The sequence below is a fragment of the Rhea pennata genome, chromosome 10 (assembly GCF_028389875.1).
Source record: "Rhea pennata isolate bPtePen1 chromosome 10, bPtePen1.pri, whole genome shotgun sequence".
In the NCBI taxonomy this organism is placed as follows: Eukaryota; Metazoa; Chordata; class Aves; order Rheiformes; family Rheidae; genus Rhea; species Rhea pennata.
Window position 1 is genome coordinate 5,151,971 of NC_084672.1, and position 27,997 is coordinate 5,179,967.

A 27,997-nucleotide genomic window follows, 5' to 3' on the forward strand; every position below is an offset into this window, starting at 1 on the left:
AGAAGGGGCAGAGAGGGAACAGACTGGGCTGGATCGGAGTGTGTGGGGGGGTAAGTAAGTGGCCCATACTGTGCAGGGAGGTGCAGGCTCTACCACTTTTGGGGCACAGGGACTAAGAATAATTTCTTTTTTAGATGAATTGGATGTAATAGATGATAGAGAATGGGGAGCAAGCTGGTAAAGGCCTGACGGTCCCAGACTTGTAAGGGACAAATAGGCAGTTCTCAGTTACTACTAGCAAGAATTTAGGGCCATGGCAGGATTGGTAGAGATCGGCTAAGATGTCCCCTCTTTCAGTGAGAGTTGCAGGACTTGACCTCTCAGGTACGCAGGGAGAGTATGAGCATTAAGATGAAACCCCAACACTGCCTACAAAGGCTGGCTAAAAAAAAAAAAAAAAAAGGCAAAAGGCTCACTGCTTTTGGTGGTGTAACACTGGCAGCACCTCACTGCTGTGGGACGCAGTGCTGGAGACTGCACCCAGGCGGGCGGGCGTGTAGCTGTGTTTGGTCAGCTTCTCCAGCACCCTGCCCTGTGGGTACTTCACAGCATGATTCGCCATCAGCTTAAGCTGCTGTTGCTTCTTAAAGGGGTGATCCCATTTGCTTCTACTCCTCCATGTCTTAGCTAGACATCCCCATCCTGCTCAGATCCAGCCAGAAACTAAACACTGACTGTTCCACGTGGCTGACGAAGAGCTGTTGTCCATGGGGTGGAGGGGGGCAAGGCTGGGGGCAGCCTGGCCTTCAGTCTGCTTACACTGGCTGTGAAACTGCACCCACAGCTTGCAGAAAACACCCAAGTTTAACTCTGTGTTAAGCAGCCTGATTTGTTGCAGCCCCTTTTGGATGACCTAAGTGAACTTACTTACCCAATGCATCAGGATCTCTTTAGGGCAGTTCCTCTAAAGAGATCCTGATGCATTGGGTAAGCTCAAATAGGTCACCAGAAGAGCTGAAGATTTATCAAAATAACAGTTTCTACCTTTACCCATTAGCAGCAGAGGGAGCAATTCATTGTTCTGATTCCTTTCCATGAAAGACCGGAGTGGGCAAAATACCAGGTTCTTTCTACTATTAATCTACCCTCTTCCAAAACCTACTCTTATCACAACTTATCCTGCTTTCAGATGTGGCGATTCAATACTACATGCCTTCTTTAGGGTGAGGATTTTTGTGTTTATCTGCACACTCACTGCCAAGGCAGATAAGAGACTTTAGTCTCTATGTTATCACTATTTTTGTTGTCCTGGAAGCCAGTCTGACTTTAAAAAGAGGGATAAATATTTGAGCTTGTTTTGCAGATGCAAAATAAGGCTCTGTTTTTTTTTTTGTTTTTTTTTTTCCCTTTTCCCATATTTATATCCACTAAAATAACCAGCTTGAGGCTTTTTCAGCTTGTTGGGCTAAAAAGTTCCCTTTTGCTAATATTCATTTGCTGTGTTCATTATTCTGTGCTAGACTCTTCCCTCCCCTGATTGCATGTTATCACCTTCAATGGAACAGCTGTGTCATTGCTAAAGGGTGTTAATCTTCCCCTATCTAACACCTTATTGACAGCTAGAGTCAGGGAGGCCCCCAATCTTTTCTGACTTGGGTGATTTGGACTTCTCAAAAGATTTATTTTTTAGCTTCCTTTTCATTTTGTACCCAAGTGCCTCTTGCCAGGGCCTGAGCTGGGGACTTAACCACAGCCTATCACCATGCACAATTAAAGCTGTTCCCTCCTGGGCTGCTGCAGCAAGCTTTGACTTTTCTGCCTACATCAGTTTTAGGGATTTTAACCAGGAGAATATTCCCTAACGATGTCAAGGAACAATGAGCCACAGCTAATCAATAAGCACAATACCTACGGCACACCACAGCCCAGAATAGAAACTGCTCCGGCAGGTGGGACAGCTGGCTTGAATTTTTATTTAGTGCTTGTGAAAGACACTGTGGCTTTCAGCAAGACGAGAGCAGCACTGACAGTGACAGATCCCCCATTACATTGTGCCACTGAACAGAATGAGCCACTTCAGCAGATACAGTTCTTTTTTTTCCCTCAGAATTTTGTAGTGGAATGGAATTAGTCTAGAATTTCATTTTTCTGAATTACAGAAGTGTTCTGGACTGTCCTTTGGTTTCCAAGGTCACCTTGACTTTTTGGACGCCTGGAAAGTTGACCTGACTGTACAAAGATCCAGTGCAAACTTGCACACTGTGCTGATTACCTGACTAGGTCTGCCTTACAGCAGGCAGCACAGCAGTGGGCACCCTGGTCACCCACGTCAATGCAGGGCCCGAGGGGATATTTTCCAGCGATAACCTGCTGTGCAATGGAAGAGCAACAGGAAGCAACTTTCCTTTTATTCTTTATCCTTCTCTACTGAGTGAACTGCTAAATAAATGCAGACGCTCAGGTTTAGCCCACCTATGTTCCATCACAGCACTGAAATGCTGAAGTTGCAAACAAACTGCGTTTTCCTCTGAAGTCTACAGAAAGAAGCTGACACCACTGAGCTCACATAAAAGGACTGAGTCGCTTCGTAGAGGTCTCCCCATGGAAGATCCAAGAAACCACAAGCAACTGTTCCTAAAAGGTAGAGTAACCAACTAATCAACACCAGTTGTCCTGGATTTCTCTTACAGTCACTGTAGCAAAGTGGTGACCATCAGAAGTTGGCTCTCAACAGCCCCCTGCTGTCGTAACCTTAATTTCCCACTGAGGCTAAACATTTCTGACAGCAGGAAGCATTTATCAGCAGACTGCTGAGCGGCTCAAGATGAATACCGTTTTCTTTTTGTTTGGATTAGGAGGAGCATCCAGAAAAAAGGAGACAAATGCGGTCATAAAAGAAATGTAACATTTATTGCACTAGTGATCTACACGTCCTGCTTCTCCAGTACTTGAAAAAGGTAGCTGAGGAGTGCAGCATAGTGGTTTGAGTACTGAACTGAGAACCGGGATTGTAGGGGCTTTTGGAGAACTTTTGAATCAACCGCCTAATTTTACTCCTAATTTTAAGTGGAGTTTTCTAATTGACTATGACTGTTAAATTTGTTAGGTCAGTCAAAACTGGGGCAATAATAATAGGTAATCAGTGCTTAGAAGAGCTTTACTTGACAGCTAAAGTACAAATACTCATTTGATGATAAGATATATCCTAGTCTGAAGATGTATGTGCTCAACATGACTGTCAATTGACTTCAAACTTGACTCTCACAAATACTGCATTATTCCACTTCAGGTACACCTTCTGTGGGGCCACAATTTCAAAATTTCCTGCTGCAATTCCGAAGCCATCAGCACATTTCTTTGGGGGAATGAATTGGGCCAATAACATTTTCGGATAGGCTTGGCCAGATGTAGTTGTTAAAAGAACCAGGCCAACACAGTGTGTCATTAATGAAAGAAACACAGACCCCTGGGGGAAAATATGAACATCAGGTTATTTGGCCACCAGCTGATTCCTTATCAATGAGTGATGTAGCAGAAGGCAGAGTTGTATTACACGTGCTGAGAGGCCACTGCCATACAGAGAGGCACTACACTCGGGATAATAGCCTGGCCTAGCTATTCTGGAGTCCACAGCAAAGCAGAACATGCCTGGCACACACTCTTTCTTTTCTTCAGTTCATCTTTTCACACTACATATGAATAATAAGGATAAACAGGCTGAGCTGATGCCCCACCATGGTGATCAGTGGGCCCCAGGGAGCTGGCTGGCCAGAACGTTTCCAGCATTTAGGAAGGGCACCGAGTGTTTGCCCTGCATTACTCGATACTTTTGTAAATTAGAAATAATTATTTCTTTTCTGTTCTCATGGGAAGGAAAGCCATCAGAAACTGGCTATTTGATGTAATGTAAAATGAAGGAAAAATGTTCTGAGGCTCATTAATAAGTTTGCTTCAGGAAGTCAGCTTTGTTCATTCTAACCAACTCTGTACCCTGAGATCACAACCAGACAGCTAAGAGAAGTCTGCATATTATTTAAAAGAATGGTAAAGTCACTGTGGCCTGAGCCTCTCAGGTCTGAATTAATCTCTTTAGAGATAAGTCTCCTCGCTCAGATGAATGTGCTCACAGGTACATTTGTGTAGAGCAATGCCATCCAGTGGTTGCTCAGATTCATCACAAAGCCAATGGCTTGTTCCTTAGGGGCATTACATGAGCCTAGATGTTTCTGCTCTTTTTTCCAGCTAAGGCATTTCTCAGATATTAAAAGGCTGTGAAAGTGGTGGGGTTGATCGCTGCCAGCTTCTTTGTCATTTTACATGCAAAACTAAGGCGTATTTCAAATAGCAGCCACTTGCAAAGGTTATTAGACGTTTTGGGAGAAAAAAATCTTCTACCTATGCAGTCTGAACACTCAGAGTGATTATTAGGCCTTAATTTTGTTGCAGGGACTGATGACATGAACTGATGTGGAAATTATGCTGATTTTTTTGAGACAAAAAATACAGCCTCTGAATGAAACTTTCTTGCTAGCCATAGCTCAGGAGATACCAGGACTGCTCAGTGGGACATTTTTTGTTTGAGAAGGACGCACAAGAATAAGAGAATATTACACAAGGGAAAGATGGATAAGGGCCGAGCTGAGCAGAAAGCATCTGTTCCATGTCAGTTTTTAAAGAGCTCCAGCGTTGCTGGCTACCCAAGCAGTGTAGCATCATTGCAGGCTGGACATTTTGGGGGAAGGGGGGTCTTAAGTCTGCCTAGCTTCATCCCCTCTCTTGCTTTCACCCACAGCTACCATCGGACAGTGGCACAGGCGAATACCCCACAGTGATTAGACTAACACTTCACATTTCTGCCTTTTGCACTCCCGAGTCAGACTTCATTGCACGGTTGGGAAGGGGAGGATTATCACGCTGTGGCCAGGGCTGCAGCAGCTGTTACACTGGCACATCACCCAACCAGGCACCACCTTGCCTGGGGCTGGCGGCCAGCCTGACCCTGACCGGGGTGCTCTGCCCAGAGTGACGCTCGGCCATGGCCCGCCTCCCACGTGTGTGAGAGCACGGCCCTGCTGTGCTTGCATGACACTGTACTGGAGACGCAGGCAAGCCCTAACTTGAGGCCTGGCGAGGGGCTGCCCTTCGCAGCAGCACTGAAGTACCCAGTGGGTCTTACCTTCATTTACTCTCGGGCCCTTTTACACTGCTCAGGCAGCACCGGCGACAGCCTTCCTGCTGAGACAGCAGCCAAGATCGCAGGGATGCTGCCCCTGCCTGCAGCCAGGCGCCCGTCTGCGCGTGCTGCGGTGGGTTTCTGCTCTTTGCATCGCTCCTGTTCTGCAGAACAAATTCCAATCAGGCGCGACAAAGCCCACCGGGTACTTCTGACAACAGGTGTCTCATTAAACATCTCTCAACCTTACAGGCATTCTCATTGACAAGAACCAAACTCACACTCAATCACAGCTTAATCACAGCCAAACTCTATTAACAAGTCATACTAATTACCAACTTCTAACAATTTCTCAGGTTCAGAGGCAAAATACCCTTTCTTTATAGACGAAAACAGACTGGTGATACTCCAGCTCTGGCCATGATTAGGTCCTTTTAAACAAAACAAAACTAAAATAAAAATCCAGACAGATTCCTTTGTGATAATGGTCCTTAAAGTACAGTTGTACAGTAAAATATTTTGTTTAATTTTGTATCTGCTATGTTGCCCACAAGGGTCCAATTAGCTTATTACAGATGCTTGTATCAGTTTTATCCACTTGTCTTTTTAAATTTTTTTTTTAAGAGGGGTAACTTGTAGCACAGATTGCTGGCCTGCAGGCATCCAGAGATCAACAACCAGCTTTCTGTGATACCAAGCCCCCTGTGAAACAGGCAGTCCTTACCCACAGAATTCATAATGCAAAGGGTAAAGTGAACAGAGGGGAGGGAGGGGCTTGAACTGGATTTAGGATTATTATGGAATAATATCTGATGTGTTCAAAAGTGGCCTGAAGATGGCAATTCTGCCATGGCTAACAATAACTATGATAAACATTGGTTGCTACACCTTGAAAATTAAAATGCACGTTTTATTTTAATAGCATGAAGAGCTGCCTTGCAACAAAATAACACAGCTCTTAAGATTTCCTTTTGAATTGTACATGTCAGTACTTGTTCTTGTTCCCTGGTACGTTTAGCACATGTGTAATTCTGTGGTAACCTGGATGCTTTTCTCCATTGTGTGGCTATATTGAGTGCCGAGTACTTGAGAATTCACTTGTATAATCAATACAATCACAAAAGGGTCCATATAAATAACATGAAAAATCTGACTTGAACTGACAGTGGGGTATTTGCAGCTAGGGCTAATGCATCATCTTTAACTCATGCTGATACTGGAGAGGAAAAGAAACAACAGACTGAGTTAAGGGCTAACGTAAGATTTCCTAGCTATTTCTGAACAATGTTGGTTCAAGGAAGAAAGCCTCCTCCTTGCATCTGGTGTGCAAAATCCAGGAGCTAGCTATTTACCTTTTCTTGGGTTTAGCTGCTATTTGCTTTTCCTCTTCTTAATTTTAAAAGTAATTTAACATCTTTCCTTGAAGATTATACAGGCAAGGAGGAACCATGTTACTTCAGCATTGCCAGAGCTGTAGAGTACAAGAAACCCAGGGCTGATCTGCTGTTTCCTTGTGTGGATTACAGTGTGCAAGACCTGCAACAAACCTTCCCAGCTCTGAGCTTTTCTTTGGAGAATGGATTTCTTTTTTTTTTCTTCATGGATTTTTATTATTAATTTCTGAAATTTAAAAAGAAAAAGAAATAACATAAAAGAAAAAACAATTCAAGCCTTACTATTTTGTGAAGCAATCACTTCTGATCAGAAACTGACATCCTGCTTCATGCTCCTCAGTGTGGAAATCTGTCAGGTAACTAGAAATCACCTCGTAAAAGCCCCTAAACAGCTCTGTTTTATATTTTAATTGAGGAACAGAACATTTTAAGTACTTTTATTGGGTGGTGCCTGCTGAATGACAGATGTCCATGGCAGAGTAATGCTGAGCACACTTTCATAAAACAGGGCAATTCCTTGCTTAAAACATTTACAATTAAAGGCTTGATTGAATAACTACAAGTTCTGTGCATGGAGCTCATTTCTGCACTTGTTTGTGCACCTGAATCAGGCTGTGATCATTTGGTAGGTTGGATATGAGGTGCCAGTTGCTTTGTTCAATGACCAAATAGTGCTCATGGGCACAGCTGGAAATCTGCCTTTGATTTTTCACCAAGCAAGAGATAACATACACTATACGCTGCACTGTTAGACTTGCTAACACTCTCATTTCAGCTTAGAGGCTGTTTTTTTTTTTAACTACATGTTAGTAACTCTCCCAATTTGTCAAGAGCCAGAGATTTTAAAATGAACACTAATCCTTAGCAGCTGAAAAGTCTTACTAGCTTCTGCTTTATTTTTCTGTCTAGCTCCTGTGACCCCTCTTTTTATTGAAATACCTGAGAACATCACCTTCATTAGTGTGCTGATCCTCACAGTATCTCAAGAAAGTTAGGTATTATTATTATTATTATTTTATACAGTCATGTAAGGACTATTGAGGCACACTGAGATCAAGTGAGTTGCCCAATGGTGTTCCTAGAAGAGGAGTAGAAGAATTACCTACTGCATTGCTCTATTTGCATGACGAGTCTTTGGATGATACTTAAAATGTAGCCTTGTTAATGTAGGAACAGGCTTAAAGAAGGAACAAAACAAGCTGCAGCAAACCAGCTGACGTGGCACAAACTGCAAACTGTCACTCAAGTCAACTCAGAGACTCAGTGAGAAAGGATTTCAAATTTCATCCCTACACAATTAAAAAAGACTGTGCCTACGCTGACATCAATACGAATTTGTGAAGGCACAGAAAATCCTAATAGGGAGCACTTAAGCTTGGAAAACAACCCCATTTTCCTGAGAAGAGATGAAACCATAAAGTAGATGATGCCACAACAGAACGAACATGTGTCATCAGAACAGCAAAAGCCAGATTGTGTCATGGGAAAATCTCAAAGGATTCAACCCAGGATAAGAATGTGCAAACTGATGCGAAATTAAATGCAACTGAACAAGATAACACACATCTCAGCAATGAAGAACATGCACTGCATACTCACGAACAAGATGATGGAGTTTAAATCCCAGGAGGTCTGAGGAAGTCTAAACAGTCCCAAGTGACTAAATCTTGGCAGGACTAAGAAGAGTTCCCAGAAAAGGAGGCAGGAAGGTGCTGCAGAAACTGAACAAGGACTAAAGGAAGAGAAAGGGTAAGTTACAGAACTAAGTGGAAGTTTGTAACCCAGCACTACTACATAGAAAGAAAAGAGGTACTAAGTAATGATAATAGTTTGTCTGCAACCAAAAAAGTCACCCTGTAGCTTGCTTCTGGCATACTGTATTTTTTTCTCTTACTGGTCTACTCTGTTGGCAGAGAGATTTCAAACAGTTGCTATGTTCTGGCTCCAAAGTAGTTGCCTTTCAGTTCCAGAGGAAACAAAACTCTAAAATAGCCTTATTTGTAGAATTACTGAAGATGGAGGAATTTCCTCTAGTTTTAAGAAAAAGGAATGCAAGCCAGAAGCTGGTACAAATAGAGAAAGAGTCTGATATTTAATTAGACACATCTTTCTTGTGGCATGAGTGACTAAGCTCTTTCAGGCTGAAAATCTCTGATACTTACTGCACTATTCTCCATTTAAGTGGCAACACAGAACTTTCAGCTGATCCTTCTGGGATGCAAACAAATCTTCCAAGTTTTCCTAAATTGTTCTGCTAAGTACTGACAGTGGTTCTGGCAATAGGTTCGCTGCTCAAATCCCATGTCTTTCCCACTTAGTAACACTGACACCAAAGGAAAATGTAAAAATCAAAAATTGCTTTAACTTCTTTCTTCTTCTGAGATGGGTAGGAAGATGTTACTAAAACCTCTTGATTTCCTCCTACTCGTAGAGCAGGGAAAGGAAGGGAATCATTCATGTAGGCGGCCAATTCCCCAGACCTCCCATGCAAAACTGAAGAGACCAAATAGTACTGACTAGCAGAGCTAGTATTTAATTAACACAGTGCCTCAAAATTCTCTCATTCTTCACCACAAGCTGAGGTCTTTCTTTGCTATAATAGCAAGCTGAAAAAAATATTCACCCAAATTCTTGATGGGCCTGACCAAAAACATGGCTCTTCTGAGACCCATCAGACAGCTGTGGTTATTTACAGCAACCTCAGCACACAGCACAACAACTGCCTACCCTTACAGAGGGTGCCAGAGCCTTCTGCTTAGGTGCTGACTCCTGCTATGGCCTCTTTCCCAAATGTATTAGTTTTGCCAGAGCAAAAGGTTAGAAGAGTGGTTACGATGGCCCCAGGAATAACATACACTTACTTACGAATGATTCCGATTTATGTAAAGAGGGTGCTGTCATTTTACAAAACAGAGGAAGACTTGGTTCTAAACCAAAAGAAGCCGGACCATCCAGTTCATCAATGGTGAAGGTCTCCTGATGTCATGAACTGGGGACACCCTTCTGGTTTGCGACGTTGCTGTGGAAAAGCTCTCCTTTTAAGTAACTCCCGACAAGTAGGCACTGAAGATCGCTGTCTAGTTAAGACAGATCAAAAGCAAGCAAGTACAATATATGTGAGACCAGCTGAAGAAAATATGTGGCTAGTCAGGAAGCCAACGCCTTCAGTCTGGGAGCTGCAGAGATGTTACTAGTATCTCTCTTTCCAGGGACACACAAATGCACATAGTGGCTGCATTCAGAGGGGGCAGAGTGGGAACTAATCTCACCTTGCCAAACGAAGTTTGCCACATGGTCTAAGCTTGTCATCTAGCCTTCTTAAATAGGTGCAGGGAAAGGCGGGTATCAGTCTCAATATGGGATAAAACACTCTGGAAATGCCTAAAATAAGTGGCATGAACTGTTGCCTAGCAGTGTTTATCTTTCTGTCTTGACTATACAAGGACTGGACATCCAACTTCCAGACACCTAATGCTAGTAACACCAAATGCTATTAAAATTGTCCTAGCCTCTAGGAAATAAAATCCGCAGAGAGAAACGATGGGACAGATTGCAAAGACACAGCAGACAAAGCAAGAGACAAGCACAGGTCATGCAAAACAGATGCTCTCTAGCTTGGAGTCAGGAAACCATTCAGCACCCATTTGGGTTTCCGTGCCTGTGAAGCAGTTTGGAGATTCCTTAAGTCTTATAACAGGTTACCTAATTCAGGATAGAGGCACATGCTTTGCACAACAGAAGGGGTTACCAAAGGACCCGTATGCATGAAACTAATATCAGAGGTGCTCAGAGGCAGACAGGAGGAATGAGAACAAAACTACTCAGAGCGAGCACTGAGTGCCCTGGGATGCTGTCTCTCATAGCAACAGCCCATGAAAGAAAGCGGGGGAAAAGAAGAGTGTTAGACCCAATCTTGTGTACCTTTCCAGCATGCTGCTGGTATCAGCCAGACTTTCTACGGGCACTGGTCCCTAGGTTTGGCAGAACTGGGTTGTAAAAGTTGGCCTGTCATCTACTTTCCCTGGGATAGGAGTGCTAGTGAGGCAGCCACACTACACATGGTCCATAGTGGCACTAGTCAGTCTGCTGCTGACGAAAGAACATTTTGAGAACTAGTAACTTTGTACTTTTACATGACAAATCAATCTTTCTGGATTGTCAGATCAGTCTGACACGTATCTCTCCAGTGCCAGAATACTGCAGCAACGTCCTTCCCAGGCAGCTGAGGTGAGGAACCTGCACTGCTACTCCACTGTACAAAAGCACAGGCTGCCCTAGTCTGCCCTCAGAAGCAAGTAAAAATTTCCAGCTAGTTATAAAAACAGTATGAGAAAAAAAAAAAACATGTTTCAGGGCTGTTATTGTCTAAAGAAAACAGCTGGAACACAGCTGGCCTGATCCTGCACCATGGTCACTACTGAGCTTAGCGTGAGCAACGAAGTTACGCCAGAACAGCGTGCTGACGGCGGGAGGTGAGGATCAGATTTGCAGACTTGCCTTTGCAAAGGGTCAAGACAATCTTACGTAGGGCACAACTCTGTTAGTTTTGTTCTGGTTGTCTTTTTTTTTTTTTTTTTTCCTTTCCAAAAAAAGGACAGCATTTGCTCTTTTCTGAAAATGATATTCTGCTGTGTGAGAAATGAGAACAGGTTGGCCTAAAGGGAAGGAGGAGTGTAACACTGACAACAAATGTAAGAACATACCAAGGTCTGCAGATCCCCAGCCCAATTTTGTTTTTACGTATGTAGGATAACTTCTAGCAACATGGAATTTTATTTCATAAACTTCTCACTTTCACTGTTAACCAGTCACAGCTGCTACATACTCAACAATAATAAATGAGTTCTTCTCTTTTTATTAGAAAAGAGGTAATTAGGAATGAGGATGTATATGGCTCCTAAAAGTTACCAGAGCTTTCTAACTGTAAGCCTAGACCCCCATGTGCCCGTTACTCAGTGGGAGGTGTGCGCTGCACCTGGGCTGTGGGCTGAGATGTGTCCTTGCTATCGCAACACGAAGACCTCGGCCTGGCTGTCAGCATTCCTGCAAGTAGCCCCACTGAGTGGTGACATGGGTTTTCCATGAAGATACAAACCAGGCATGAGTCAAAGCATGGTGAAGTCAAAGGGAATCTTTCCAGGGAAGCTAGGATGTGAAATGCTCATAGGTTTCTTTGACAATGACAAAATGAGTCCATTGTGCAGTATTCCCCAGGCTTTCTCCTAGATGTCTACCAGCAACACCCTTCCTTCCCGGCTGCAATTAGCACTACAGTGTTGCAAAGGCATCTGATACTCTGCCATCCTCCTTCAGCATCTCTCACACCTTCCCCTCTGTTAGGGACATGCACCGTAGTGGAATTATACTTGCTACAATACCACCACCACCACCACCACCACCACCACCCCCACCCCCCCATCGCCACCCCCTCCCCATCGCCATCCTTATTTTCTTCTATTAGACTCTGCTCAGCATTGTGGCTCTGCTCAGCATTGTGGTATATGAGCATGTGAATACAAACGATAGGAAACAGCTGCAGCCTTTCGTGTGCTCAAGCCTCTCCATTTGAGTCCCTGCCAAACACACTGGCCTGCCATGCCACAGAGACACACAGCCAAGCTCCTGTCTGGGCTTATTCCAACTCCATGCTTGGACAGGCCCAGAAGAAATATGTTAGGATGCATTTGGTTCAGTGAAGCCCCAAACCTTTGCAACTCCATTCACCTCACTGGAATGACATACGCACAAATTGGGCCCCAGTATGTTTCATGTAAGGTAACTGGAACTGGGCAAGTATCTGCAATTTTAGCGGAAGAGTCAGAGTGAGGAGAAAGGTGGGAGTACATGACCACTGACCTTAATTAGAGGAGATAAAAATGCTGAAACGTGATTTCCTAAGAAAACCAAGGAAGGCTTCTATTGTTGAGTGTTTCCACATGGATGCCACTGAGAAGAGGTCAAGTGCTTTCTATAAACTTTAGGTAAACAGCAGATTGTAAATTCACAGTCTGGATTGGATTTGAGCAGCCTCCGTGTTCTGCAAGATCATAATTGAGTCTTATGTACTTAAGATTTGATATCCACCAACATTATTACTTGAGAGTTGCCGGGAAATACAGCAGTGATTAAGAGTTATAAAGTTTGCTAGTGCTGCTATGCCTAATGTCATAGATGTCTAACCTCAGGCTAGAATTGTCATGGGTTCCCACTCTTAACAGACCAGCAATAATAGACTCCTCTAAGAGCATCTCTGCTGCTGGTGGCCTTCTAAGATAAAGATGTATCTCCTTGCATCTTGACTGTCATGAAAAATGTGCACAGCCTGCAAAATTAAATTTGCTAAATGAGAGATGGGTTGTATGTCAGGAATAGAGTGCGTCAAATAATGATGTAACTTATTTGCAAGCTACTGTGAAGCCTAATAAGCCAAGTTAAAACGTTAGGCATCAAATTCTTCCATTCATCTTTGCGTTTCTGCAGACTAAATGCTAAGAACATGGAATATAGTGAGTTTGTACCAGAAGTAGCTCAATTTTCCTACCTGGAAATGGGATGACTGGTCAGAAAATACAGCTCTATTCCGTATCTACAGATTCAGCTCTGGTGTCACTGGCAGCAACCATGATGCATTTATCTATCTCAAGTGCTCAGCATCTCTTCCATGCCTTCCAAGATAGACAGTATCATTATTAGCAGTCCTGTTTACAGATAGGGAAGCTAAATCAAAGAGCAACTGTCCAACTTCACAGAAGTCAGTGGCAGATCCAAAGCCCCTGACTAAACCCGGTAGACCTAGTAACTTCTACAGCTATTACAAGCAGGAAGAAAGGGCAGGAGTGCTCTTACAGGCCTAATTGGAAACATATGAGAGTTACTGGAAATCTTCCTGTCCATTCAGTGGGCTTTACAGGAGGATTTGAAATAGTCAGGACCCAAATTATTTAGGGTGTATTGCTGGAAGGAGGCAATGAGGCATGAAACTTGGGAACCACAGTCCCCAAGACTCCTCTTGGAAGCTAAGCCATAAAGCTTTAATATATACACATCTGAAATGAAGTATCACTCTTTCCCTAACTGTATCTGCCTGTGAAAAGAAAAGGGCAGCTGATATCTGAGTGCTTTCTTGTTAGAACCATTGATTTTAAATCTCTGTCCATAATTAAAGCACGTACCATTAATTATTACTGATAAAACAAAGTAGCAATGAAATCAAATAAAAATCTCCTGCCATTATGATCAGATCCTGGAAAAAAAGACAGACTCAGGAGCCTCTAACTTACTAGCATATGTTTTGGGTGGTTGTTGTGAAATACATGTCTGAATTCGTAGCTTTCCAAACCTTACATGTACTCTGACTACATGATGTCTGTAGTGTAGATCAAGAGAGAAGAACTTTATCTATATAGACAACCACAAGCAACTTACTTACTTACAGTTCTTTAACATATGACCGGTCCCAATTATGGCTTCTTACACATGACATCAGTATGCGATGGAGGATCTCACTTTCTTTTTTCTTGCCAGAGGTAAATGAATACATTATCCAGCAGTGAGGCATGGGGCAAACGGGTAACTCTGGGGTGATCTGGATTCCAAGCTTTCGCAGGGGCGTAAGCCAACCTCAGAAGTCGTTTTTCACTGATGCTGACACATAAGGCATCCCTCAGAGACCTGTCTATCAAACTGCAACATGCTATGCAGAAAAATTAGATTACTCATGCTACAAGAAAGGGGGGAAGATGACAATGATGGGAAAAAAAAGGACTTCAAAATATAACACGTACTTATGAATAAAAATCCTGTCAACAGGAAAGTATCTACAGACATTTTGTTTATTTATTTTTACCTCTTCCAATCCATTTCAAGAATAGCTAGCTGGAAAGACCCTATTAATCCAGACCGTCTCTGGAAAAGCCACCACTTCATTATGACTGTCACATTACTATACTTGTGAAATATCATCTTAAATGCTTGTTATGATTTTGCTGCTGGTCTTGCCGCAGTCAGCAGCAGGATTTCCTTTGGCTTTGCTAAGAGCAGCATCAGGCCCTCTCTCTTGCTCTGTGAATTGCAAATGGCTTGTTCATGTGTCAGCTGAGTAACTAGGCAAAGTTCACCATGCTTAGTTCAAAGCATGCAAGATGAAGCTCAGGGCATTTCACCCGCAGTGTTTGCAGAGTTCCACAGGTCTACAAAAGTGTTAAAGTGGTTAAATACAAAATCCCTAAGACAAACGTTATGCAGCTATGTGTGAAGTACTGTCCAATAAAATCTATTTCTTTGGGAAAAAAATACAAAGTAGTAAAATATACTTAGTAAAGAAAAGGCTATGTGAAGCTTAGTAAAATCCTATAAATCAGAAGAGCGAACAGCTGCAGAAGGGAGATTTAAAATAAAGCTGCAGAAGAACATACAAACATATACACACACAATCTATAGTTGGAAACAGATCTGGAGAAGTGCTGAGGTTATAACATCTCAGCACTGCAGGAGTGGTTTTACAATATCAGATAATGGAAAGGTTTCGATAAGTGATTTTACTTCTCTAGAAATAACAAACTTGTGTTGGGGCTTCCGCTATATTTGCTCCTTGAATTATTCCTCAGGAATGCTATTTGGGAAGGCTAATTGAAATTTTAACTCCACCTGCCCTGAATCATCTTACAGAAATGCTACTCTCAGCTGCAAGTTCTATTTTACCTATTGTTATAATTTTTGTAAGGAGCCAGTTGTTACATATTGGCTTGATTTGTGAAGCAGTTCCAACCATTTTCCATGGGTTTCTTTCCTGTCTGATTCTTTCCTCCAAATGTTTCTTCTTTCTCCTGCCTGGAGCTCAGTTTTGGTTCCAGTCCAAACCAAAAGAGTACCATAACCTCTTCTGCATCCTTGCATATTGTGTAACCTCAGTGGAGCTAGTGTACTGTTGACCACAGCAAAGAAAAAATGCATGGCAAGTCTGGCTTTCCCTCTTTATTTAACATTATACTCAGTTGTGTATATCAACCAGGCTACACCCTGTAAGCCTGCCTCGTAGTCTGGAGTTTTTTTGGCTTTAGCTGCTTAATACAGATGTGCAGTTTCAACATGACCACACAGAGTGGAAGCACACAGAATTATAGGTGTCTTTAAAATTGTCAGGAGCAAATATGATCAGATCTGGTTCTTGATCTCATTACTGTCTAAAAGATTTGGTTGGCATTTTTAAATGCCATGATTTATGTTCCTCACCTTAACACGGCCCTCAGTAGTGTAAACCCAGTAACTCTATTATTCTCCAGGGCAACTTCCAAGAATCTGATTGGAGAACTTTCACAACACTCTGTCTGTAAGAAAATATTAACATGGATTAAGACAAGTTGCTAGATTTTAAACCAGGCTATAGACTGAGAACCAGTAAGAATAAATCAAATAACTTTGGCTAACTACAGAAAGTATTTGTAAAGCCCTGTAAGGTTTCCATTTCCTAAAGCCACCTGCCATCTCAAATGCCCCTAATCAGTCACAGATGCTGGATACCAACCTGCTAACCCTATGGCTTTGAGAAAAAATATTGCACTTTGTAAACTCATTCCTAGGTATTTCCTTAATTTTTCTTAAACTAAACTTTCATCCCTTATTTTCCACTTAAATGTAATGAGTTAAATCGACTCTGACATTTTGCCCTGCTTACCTTTACAGTTCTGTTTAGCTGCTTCCTTACTACTTCTTGAAAAGTCTGAAGACTTAAGGTTTAAAAAATTTTTTTTAGTTATCATTAAGGTATTTTTTTAACTCAACATGTCATAATTTCGTCCCTGGTGTTGAGGAATCATACTAAATGCAAAGTTTCAAACATTTTTCTAACCCGCTGCCAATGGAAAAAAGTATATGTATGTTGTTTTTCTGTTCCTAACTGATGCTTATCTTGATGAAGATGTACCAAGCACTGAGCTTTTTTAAACTACTATGGAACATTTTTTAACCATGCTCTTTTTTGGGATGCATCTGAAGATGAAGTGTGTCCTGGTGTGACCCAGTTCAAGTTAATGGAGGGAAAAAAAGGGACTGGCAACATGTAGGTAAAGATGAATGTTGAGACAGGAAATGGTTTTTGTAAGGCATTGTTGTAGAGGTTTTAAAGATACAGGTTAGGTAGTTATTGAGCCTGGAATGAGATTGTCAAAGGGTTCAGGACAAGATTTTCAGATGCTCTGTGGTCCGAGCTGGCAGGATTTTCAGAAGGTCGCGCTCTCAAAACTGCTCAGAACTTTCCATGACAATGTCCCCTGAAAAGCCATTTGTTTCTAACATGTCTAAATGGCACCAGCACCTGAAAGAATGAAAACCTTTGGAAATTTTGTCTTCCATCCTGAGTTTTTGAACAGCTGGCCCACAGCATCTTAAAGACAAAGTTGGAAAGCCCAGTCATATGCTGGTATTACTACTGAAGAGTTCCCTTTCAGTTTGCTAAAATCTCTATAGATAAGAATATAGCACAGAATCAGATCGGTTTTGTACAAATTTCTTGGTTTTTTTTCCATGAAAAAATTCTACTCCTGAACAAATAAATAGCATTTTAGCGGCCTGATCCAGCACCCACAGAAATCAAAAGAAAGAACTCCACAGATTATGGAAGCTACTGAAACTGGCCCTGGTACAAAACACCATGTTAAGACACATTTGTATTCAAGCAGAACTGTGTGTTTGACTTAGCTCTGGAAGGAGGCATTATTCCGCCTTAGCTTGTGAAGACAGACTGGGAGTGGGAGTTGTAATGGAGGTAGGAAGCAGACTGGATTTTATTAGTCTTCCATCATCTTTAAGAGATCCCTAACCAGATCAGATTTCAGTCTCTCCCTCCACTTTTGTGTCAACCTTTGGTTCTGTTTTTGCTGGAGGATAAGTTTCATTATATTAATAAGCAGCACAAGTGGTTCCAATTGTGGAAGAACCACTCTGAGCTGTCAGAAATGATCAGAGGAGAAGTTTCAAACTTTCCATGATCACAGCCTCTTCTTCTGGTGCCTCAACCCACCACTTCCCTAGCGCACTTCACATTTTTAGCAACCATGACAATAATAAAAAGTTCATTTACATTTTAGTGAACGTAGGTTATTTTAAGGAACTTTATTGTCTGATCATGGTAGTACACTAATGCTTGGAAATCAGATGCTAATGTGAATAATTGGAATAATATCCAATCTACTGGCTTGGGGTGAGCATGTACTTAAATGAAACATTTTCAACCTTCTAAAGCAGTCAAATTTCAAGCATGGACATCTTTATGTCACTAAGCCAAGTAGTCTGCATTCCTTATTACTAATACAGAAATGCCTGAAAAAACTCACCACACAGTACCCCCAAAGCTGAGACTGTTCGGTATCTTAGCATGATCCCTTAGGCGCTTATCAGCAGTAACACATAGCATTTGTCTCCTTAACAGCTTCCATCCAAAGCAAAGCATAGTAGACTAAGTAATTAGTGAATTCCTGTGTGGATAGAAATATTACCACGTTGATTTTGCAGATGGGAAACGAAAGCACAGGAAGTTTTTAGTTCATCTGAGCTCAGCAAATTGGCCAGTAGAGACAGTCTGCCTCACAACCATGTGCTCTAACCACTAAAGCCATCCAGTTCTCGGGCTAACAGGAAGGCAGGCACTGGTGTGACTCAGGCACTGAAAACCCAGCCTGCTCTGACTGCCTCACTGCACTGAGCAGGATACGCCCTGCAGCCTGCAGTCGCCACAGTCCTTGTGCTGGGTCCGCTGACGTTGCACGGGCTTTGTGCAGGGGCACGTGTCTGCCTGCATCCCCGAAGCTGGAGGACTGGGGCACCAGTCACTGATTTACCATGAAACCTACTGAGACTCACACTTCCCACTGACAGATTTCCCCACTGCCCTGTGAAGAACCAAGTAAAATTTAGTTTTCAAATTAGATTCACGTGGGACTAGTCACAGAAATGTCATCCAGAAGATGGAATGAAAAAAAGAGGGGAGAAGTCTAAAAGAAAATCTTTGTAGCCAGGACTACCTGACTCTCCCGCAGTAGGAGACACAAGAATACTGTTTCATGTCATGGAGATGTAGTTAAAATGCAGACTGCATATCCTTGTTCTCAGAATTTGAGAGGTGTGGTTTATGCATGTGGACAAGCCATCGTTCCTCCCTTTGATCTATCACTTGATGTAGAGAAAGGCTTTTATGTGTTAGTCCCATATAATGGATAATTTAGTCTGAAACTATTATGAAAAGTATTACACTTTGGGTACATATGCTTCAATTATTCTTTAAAGCACATGGAAATACTTTATGACATTCACATATATTTCAAGTAAAAAGAAATCAAAATGAAACCAGAATTTTTGTTTACCATCTAGACAAATCTGTTTGCTTGTTTGTAGCAAATTTAAATATATTTTAAAAGACTGCCACCATTTTATGAAATATATATTAAGATAGATTGTTACCAATGCTTTTGAGTGTTAAATAGAAAAAAAGTTAAGAGTCATCTTCTATTAAAATTACTAGGGGCACTTACTGCTTCTTAGCTGAATATATTTACTCCTTTTATGAATAAAATTACTTAACATGAAGAGTAATAAATACAGAGTTAAATTCTCCTTATTCAAGTGCACTTCTAGCTGAACTTCCAAATAAATCTAACCATCCTTTTACAAATAGAGTTGGACAGAAGGAGATCTGACAGTGTTACCAGTAAAACCATGAACTGCCAGTAAGACATGAGACACTTTTTGACAATGGGCAGAACCGGGGTAACCCCTTTTTCCTATAGAATAATTTGTACCAAGAGGCACAGACATTTTAAGGAGGGTCTTTTGCAAGAGGATTGTTTCCTTTTCTATTTTTTTTCCCAAATGCAGTTCCAACGACAGATGTAGATGGGGACAGCTAGATGCCAGTCAGAGGCCAGTACTTACAGTAGTGTCACTGAGGTCCTCATGCAAGTCACTACACCTCTGTGCCTCAGTTTCCCTATTTCTAATTAAACAGCTCCATATAAGATATTGATGTTTCAGTCATGACCATTAGCTTAGCACTTAATTTGATATTCCGTATTTCTACAGAATAAAAGCATGTCTGTGGCCCCTTAGTTAATAGTTAGAAGAAAGGACTGGCCCCATTTTACTTATCAAAGAATGGGTTTGGGTGGCAGGTATCACCTTGTAACATCTATGAATTGAATGTGTCATTGGTCTTTTCTTCTGCATGTGGAGCCTTTGGCATTGCTAATTTAAACAGTCCAGCTAGAGTAAAAAGAGTGTTTAGCCTAGAGGTATTCTGAGCTTCACAGACAGCAGGAGACATTTTAAAGAGACATTTAAAGGGTCATTTCAAGTTTGTTCTCAGGACTGTGTAATCCATATTGTTCCAGTCACTTTCACAGTTGCTCTCCCACAGGAAGAGAGACCTTGGTACCCCCATGACCACGACCACTGACTCCCCAAGCTCTATGCTTGGAAACCCTCTCTGTAGGCCCTGGCTTCCAAAACTTGAGCCCCTGGAGAGGGACTGGAAGGGCTGAACAGGCATGTCTGCACCAGCTACCCATTCCTACGTTAAAGCCAAAATCAGATGAGGAGCGACTGGTTATACAGCATGGTTCAATGCAAGTTAGCAGCCCACAGTGTTTCCTGAGGCCTGACTTTATTTGGTGCACTGCACAAGTAAGCTGTTTCCCACACAACATCTGAACTGAATTTCATCAACAGTGCCCAGGATCTAGAGCTGACCGAGCCTTTACTGCAACCCATCACCGAACTTACCAGAGATGAAAAGTGTCAAACGACAGGATAGAGAGTGCCGAGAGCTGGTAGCAGAGGTTTCTTCTGCAGACATCTTGCTGGTTGTTTTAAGGTCTTCTGCCTCTAAGTGGCACCATGCTGAGTGACTGAACACTTGCTAGAATCTGTTCTACCTTTTATTGTAATGATTTCTTACAGAGCTCCCAGTTTCAAAACTCTGAACTTTCAAGAGTACTACCTGGATGTCAGAGCCCTTCCGTCAGAAGCACGAGAGCTTTCTGGAGTAATGGTCCCAGTACTATAAAGCCCTTTTGCAAAACCAGCAGCTCTTAAACCATCACTGGCAAGGACTGAAGTGTAGCTTTTAGAGAAGGCTGTCACATCCTCAGGATTCATAGTAAGAGGTACTCAAAATACAGCCAGCTAGAGCTTTCACTGGTGTAAACTGCCAGAGGGATAAACTGAATCATACCCATGCAGGATATAGTTTATGGTTTTGTATTTGCTGAAAGTAATTAGGGCCAGATTGTCTTATATGCAACTTACTTCTGTTCCGAGAAGAGGAAACAATCTGAGTGGGGGAATGGAGCGCAGAATGGATGGGTCTGATCTGTGCATACACACATGTGCACACATACACACACTTATTACCTTCAAAGTCCTGAAACTACTTAAGCAAATTATATTCCTCAAACTAGCCATCCAGCCTAAGAACTATTGTGCTTAAAACAGAAGGAAGCAATCTCCTCTCCGTGCCATAATGAGCGCATAATGCTAAAACATTCAGAGAGTCGACCATCTACCAGGAAATCTGACTTTGGTTTCCTCCTTGAAGATACTCATGCATTTTGCAAAGTTCAGGGCTATTCGTTCTACTTTAGAATACAGTAAGAGTTTCTTGTCCGTAAATAATAAAAAGTCTACAACCCAGACTCGTACCTCTCACAACAAACACAGTAACAAAAAAGCTACACAGCCCAGGATAATTATTGACAGCATTTACACAGTAAGGGGGCTAGGGAAAAGTATACTAAGAAGAAAGTTTCTCTACACTTGAGGGAAGGTTGTCAGAATAGTAATATAGTACAGCAAGTAGTGACGAATGGAAGATTTATGTGCCAATTCTGTGCATGATTTATTTAGATGAATCGTTCTGTATCAATATGTAAAAATCTAATAAATATAACTCCCTATACAAAGGGTTGCTCCAGTCCCAATGTTTCAGTGGACAGTTTTGGCAGAAAGTCAGGATGTGCATTAAAAACACACTTTTTGAGAAGCCTAATAAATAAAAGCTCTGAAATATGGTTTCCTACTGAGAAAGGCATTTTAAATCATTTTGATAAAGAACCTAAATTAGGCCTTAAAGAGAGGGGGGAGCTAGGTCCCTGTAACTAATTATTTATAGCTATTTTGAATATGAAAGTCCGAGAAAGCTGGCTTCCATCCCCTGTTCTCTACTGCAGTAAAGGAGAAAGAAACAGACATTCCCCTTCCCCCCAACCCAAATTAGAAGTTCAAGTGTTAGAAAAAGGAGGAGGAAAACAGAATTAAAATGTCAAACAGGCACCTGAAGAAACCAAGAAAGTTTAGAAGTCCTGAACGAGACCTTGTATATATTCTACCAAAATAAATGAAATGAATAAGGGCAGGCCTTCAGTTATCCTCTATGATACTCATGAAAGTGAGCTCTTACCCACTCCCATCCACTGAAGTGAAAATGCACTGTTATTCGTTAAACACCAGAGGGAATGTTTTTAGAAGTGAACAAACATCTGAATACCCCTGGTCTTTTGGAAAGTCAAAGCAATTTAGAGACTGCACAGAAGTCTAAATTGCTGGGGACTTAAGCTTCTAAATCACTTAGATGCTTCCATATATGTTAACCTGAAAGCACAGCTGACATTTTGCATGCGTACGGCAACCCCTAGGCCTTGTATTAGAGAATTTACAGTTTGGAAACTTGCTATCACTCGCACCAAAACCAGTGGGATTGAAGGAGGACTGATGTGTTTGATGTGGGAGGTCCAGTGACTCTGCAGCAGTAATCAGCACCTCCAGGGGCCAGATCTTATGCCAAGCACAGCAATTCAGGCCCATTTCAGAATGCATGATGCTCTACATGTGAGAAGACTGAGGAATGAAAGATTAATGCTCAAAAGCATCATGCATATGCTGGAGAGATTTCTGCTATTGTGGTTGTACCTATCAGACTTCCTACTGAGGTTACTGAGTTATGAATCTCTGACTGACATCCAGAATTTCCCTCCCAGTTCTCAGCACATTGCTTCACTTTGTACTCCCTTACCGCCTACAGGGATGGTGTCCTCTCAAGTCTCTGCACAAGGAGTTGTTCATTTTCCTCTGCTCCATCAGGATTGTTTCTCTGATCTCAAGTTCATCCCTCTCTTAAATCCAGCCTTCAGAGCTTCCTTTTCATTGCAGGGTTCAATGAAGGTGTACTACAGCAATTGCCACTGCTGCACTTGCAGAACCAGGACATTGTTAATAGATGGCATTTGTTCTAAGGAATGAAAATATAAGCGTTGTTAGAAAATTAAGAGTAAGGCACTTAAGCTCTAAACAGAGTAGAGTGTGAGTTTGCACCCACATTCAGAATGGTTGCATGGCTGTAAGTTCATGGAATATAAGAGCACACCACTGACTGATGGGGCTAGTCATAGGCCAAAGTCTTTCACTGCCCCTAAGACCCATGTCTGCGGAAGATGACACAGTCCAGATTTCCAGAGCTCTCCAACAACTTGCAGTCATGATGCCTACATCACTAGAAATTGCAGATATGTCCTTTAAGGGCAGAAAAAGAAAAAAGAGCTCAGACACACCGCACTAGGGCACAATTTTCAGCTCCAAAACCGACATGGAAATATGCGGCCAAATTTTCAAAAGCATTCAACAGATTGAGGGCTTTTTTGAACGTCTGCCTGTAAGCACAATAGTGAGAACTGCAGGACGCAGTTCTGAAAATCTGGCCCCAGCTGTAAGTACTCAAAAAACTGGCCACGAGCTCCTCTGAAAATGTTATCCTCAATGACCAAATGTGAAAGAGAGGAAGATAGGATTTATGCACAAAAGAAAAGGCATTAGCTGCAATTAAGACAATGGGATTCTGCCCCCATTTCAAAGAGACTGAGATTTCATCCAGCCCACCAAAACCAGAAGTTCCTAGACAGACTGAAAGTGGTAATTTGAATTTAAATTGAAACCTTAAGGATTAAGAAAAATTACAAAAACATTTGTTGGTGTCATGAAAACTTAAACTCAGGCTTCTGACATTTTAAACTTAATAAGGAAAAACATCAGCCATAATGATTTCTCCATCCAATTCAGCATTAATATTCAGACAAATGCCAGAGGCTGTCACTTTCCATATTAAGGCAATCCACATTCGTTTGCATCCAGAACACCTAAGGATGTTGTGCTTCTGATGAACAAACTGTAATTTTTGAGCTGAAATGAAAAAAGGAAAGAGGTAGAGTAAGATGCTTGAGTGTCTTCTGCAAACATCAAAATACATTTTCTTTTAAATCCCTGGAAAAGAATGTGATTATTTAGGGATCCTTTCCTTTTCACTTCATTATCAACATGTCGTCAGCACTGGGTTATTTAATTACTCGGCTCTGAGCTGGAAACTTCATTTTCATGCATTAAGGTGTAAGAGGACTAGCTTGTCTGGCTCAGTAGTTAGTACTTAAAGAACAGCTGTAAAGAATGGAGTCGAGAAGATTGCAGCACAAGAGGAAATCCTCAGTAGAATTCAAGTGCTTTACGTCTGTCATAAACCCACTTCCAGATCAAATTAAAGGAATTTCTTTTAACTCTATTCACAGTCTCCAAATATTCTTCAAAACAAGCTGCCTGAGATCTTAGTCATTCTCAGAAATGAATCATATTCCCCATGTCATCTGGCTGTTCTCTGCTGACTGCTAATTCATAGCGTATTGATTTTAAGACTCAGTTAACAGAGTATATTTCTGTGTTAAGCCAAGAAAGCTTTTCTTGCTGAAAAATCATGTCCCGTCCTCATTCCTCACAACGTTCATTGTTGTCCCCCCCCCCCCCTTTATTAGAATGACCGATCGACACAATTTGATCAGCTTTAAACAGCTTGGTGAATTGTTCTGTGATACAGTACCATTTACATTTTTTCTGACCAGTATTTAACTCCACAACATGAATCTTGCACAGCAGACCTGTGGTTTTGCCTATTAATGCAAAATTTTAGATAAAAAAATAGTTGCCAGGGTAGCACTCTGGGGTTCAATAGAGTTATACAACTGAGGTTTTGGAAATCAACTGCTCAGAGAAATAACTTGTTATCTAGAAGGAACAATTTAAAACAAAGATAATTGGAACTGTATATATATTTTTAATCACCGATTTAAAACAGGTCAAGACCTTTAAAAAGCTCCTGTGAAAGTCTGCTACCACAACTGGTAATTAAAATGTATAATGAATTAGATAATAAATACTTTGTTTGATTGTTTTAAAATGTCACTAATGGTGGAGTCTCTCACTGCAGTAGTACGAAACTGCTGTTGGCAAAAATCTAAGTACAAATACAAAGGCTTTATGTTTCAGATGCTTATAAAACTTCACTAACCCTACTGATTTGGGTCTACTTGAATGCTTAAAGATTCTACATAAATATTTTTTTTAGCATGCAGTTAGATTACAACTTTGCTTATATTAAAATATTTGTAACAGGCGTAAGATCTTTGTCACTTCAAAATAAAATGGTTTCTGTTAAGTAAAAGTTATTTATATGTTCAATAGAGCCACAGTTCTTTGGGAACTCTTCTATTCATGCCAAAATCTTCAAAAACAGGCACCAAAAGTATTTAGTTTCATAAAATTGGATACAAGAATGTACTTTTCCACTCTCTCCAAACTCGAGTAATTTATCCTGGAATGACTACTTTAGTCACTTTTTTGTCCCGCAGACGTTCAATATATCAGGTGCTGGTTGCAAACATAGTGCAGGCAACTTGTCAATTTTGTGTCTGAGTTATACTTTTCTCAGATGAAATACATTCATACAACTTACTTACATTTTTAAGTACAGATGAACATTTTAAATATGAAGTTTCTCAGGGGCAAAAAATTCAAAGTAGAATCTGAAAATACTAATCACAAAATTAATGAAACAAACTCAAATCTTTTTAAGAATAAAAGAACAGCAAGAAAGTGTAAAATCACTAGCATATAAGTAAAAATTTAATTCGAATTTAAATGTGTAATTAAACAATATGAATATATACTGTATGTATTTATATTAAGAATGCTCATGTTTCAAAAACTCTTAATATTTTAAGAACATATACTTAACCAAATCTGGTGGGGAGAAGTTATATAAAAATGTAAAAGTAAAGCTTCTTATGTGTGACACTAGACATCTGAAAAGCAAGTTTGAGTCTGGGTATGATTACATGTCAAACAGGTCCAAGACCTAAAGGAAGTTGTATCAGCACCCTCACAAAATACTGCTTTTGGAGGTGGTATTTTTTTGTGTCTCAGGAGCCTAAACACTGGATGCAAAATACGTTTGCATGGTATACCTGAAGTATATAAAAGAAAAATAGCATTCATTTCTCTTTAACGTGTAAAATCAAACAATTAAAAAAAAGAGCAAAACATAAAAAAGACTCTAAAAAATAATCTGCTTACATTCTCTATCCAATTTAATTTTTACCTAGTAATGTAAACAGTAATGTATACCTCCTATTAACAATAGTTTACTGAAGTGTTTTGACTGAGAAATATGTTGATTAGCAAATGCCCGTACCATTAAGCTGCAGCTTATTAAACATTTCATAATGTTTAATATGAAATGTATAATATGAAACAATGAAATAATATGAAATGTTTAATAGGAAAGAGTGAAGGATTAAATTAGAGGATTGCTTTGCTGCTAAGACTAACACTTTAGTCAATGTAAAATTTTGTCCATTTAACATACCTTACAATTAACAGACCAAATTCTGCTTCCAATTACTGGGGTGCAATTTTGACTGAAGTCAACAGATGTTGCACCTCAGTAACCATTAGCAGGATTGGATACTGAATAAAAGGCTGTGAGAAAAATTATCCAATGGAAATATTTTTGATGGAATATGGATATTTTCAAATAAAGGAAAACTCTGTGAAAAGCGTTACACAGAACAGAAGTATTTTTATCAAACTTTTCTGCTGAGAACTTGAAACTTTTTTTCATTATTTTTTAATGACAGATCAGAATTTTATTTGGAAGAGAACAGCCAATCATTTGACATGTCACTGGAACAAAACTATCTATGAAGTGAAAACATGATGTCATACCCCAAGTGCCAAGAAAAGGAGAGAGGAAGAAAAACGAGAAGAGGGCAATCTGTTTGGTATCCTTTAGAAAGTTTATTACAAATTCTTGGTTCAGTATTTTAATTCCTTAGACAGGGGTCATCTCTAGGTATGTGCATGGCTTTCAGCACGGCTCTATCCTAGACATTCATTCAGCCGAACTGAAGCATGATCTGGGCATTTGCTGGCAGTGGGTTTGTTATACAGTCACCAACAACATAGTAGCACCATGCTATGGTAGTATTTCAGTACTTATTCACTGGAGAAAACACAGGAGAAACCTCCAAAAAGGGAGGCTAAGCCTACATAAATTTAGCTATTTCCCAGGATATAATGCCAAGCAGGGGTTTCAGAAAGCAGAATCTGTGAAATAAAACAGGTGTCTACCTCGGACCAAGGCAGTCTGGAAGTATTTAGTGCATGCCACAAGCGTTTCCAAGTCCACATTAAAGAGCTGGTAAAAGAGAAGCAGGTATCATGAGAGGAGGGAGGAAAAAAGGAGAGAGAAAATAAGAGAGAAGGAGGAAGAAGAAAGAGAAGAAGCAACTACTTTGGTAATCTCACGAAAGAACCTCCTAGAAGGTCAGCCTGGTACTTAGGGCCAGAAAGGAGTCATGAGTCAGACTATAAACTTCGCTTCCGCAGGTAGTCCTGAGAATAGCATGAAGTCAACAGGACTATTCTGAGGAGCAAGAATCACTCACATCAGAAAAATTTTCAGGGCTGGGCCATAAGCACACAAAATAAGATTGTATCATAAATCTAAGTCAACAGTGCAATGGTACCGACACTACTCATTTATATGCCGGACACCTCTGTATCTTTGGCCATGCAGATGCTTTTTGATAAGGTCAAGCCCTCATGCCTGTTCTGGTGGACAGGAGGAACACATGACAGATCCTTAGTCCATACAGGACTCCTGGTGTGCCAGGAAATGGTACATTTAGATCCACACCTACGGCTGGATGATGAATCAAGAGCGTTACTTGGAGGGCTGCTTTTTATTATCTGCATCTGGGGATCACTGGCAGAAAGGAACATTTTTATTTACTTATATTCCTCTGGTACCCAGAAGCCTCAGAGAACAGAGCTGTTATTTCCTTATTGTGAAATATGTAGAAAAGCACAGTCACCACTGCATAAACCTTGCCTGCTATTTAAAAGCAGGCTACTGAAGGGAGTATGGGTTAGACGAACTGTGAAAGAAGGGGAGGAAAGGAAGAAAAAAAGGTTAAATAGCAGTAGGAAACATGACTATAAAGGACTAACTATCTGTACAATTGATGGTTCTGAGCCTTTGGATTATGCTGACAATATATTAATCATATGTTACAGCCATATGCACACATACTGATAAATTTATATTTATGTCTGCCTATAAATGAAC

General features: G+C 40.9%; 1 long non-coding RNA gene across 2 annotated transcripts; it reads left to right on the top strand.

The window, feature by feature from the left end:
• Positions 1-2,495: 2,495 nt before the first annotated feature.
• LOC134144685 (uncharacterized) lies at positions 2,496-27,997 on the top strand. Of its 2 annotated transcripts, none has more exons than XR_009959449.1 (3): positions 2,496-2,581; positions 7,417-8,256; positions 26,505-27,997. It is a non-coding gene; the product is annotated as an uncharacterized LOC134144685 (long non-coding RNA). The 2 variants fall into 2 exon arrangements; XR_009959448.1 differs by lacking the exon at positions 2,496-2,581 and adding an exon at positions 6,770-6,863.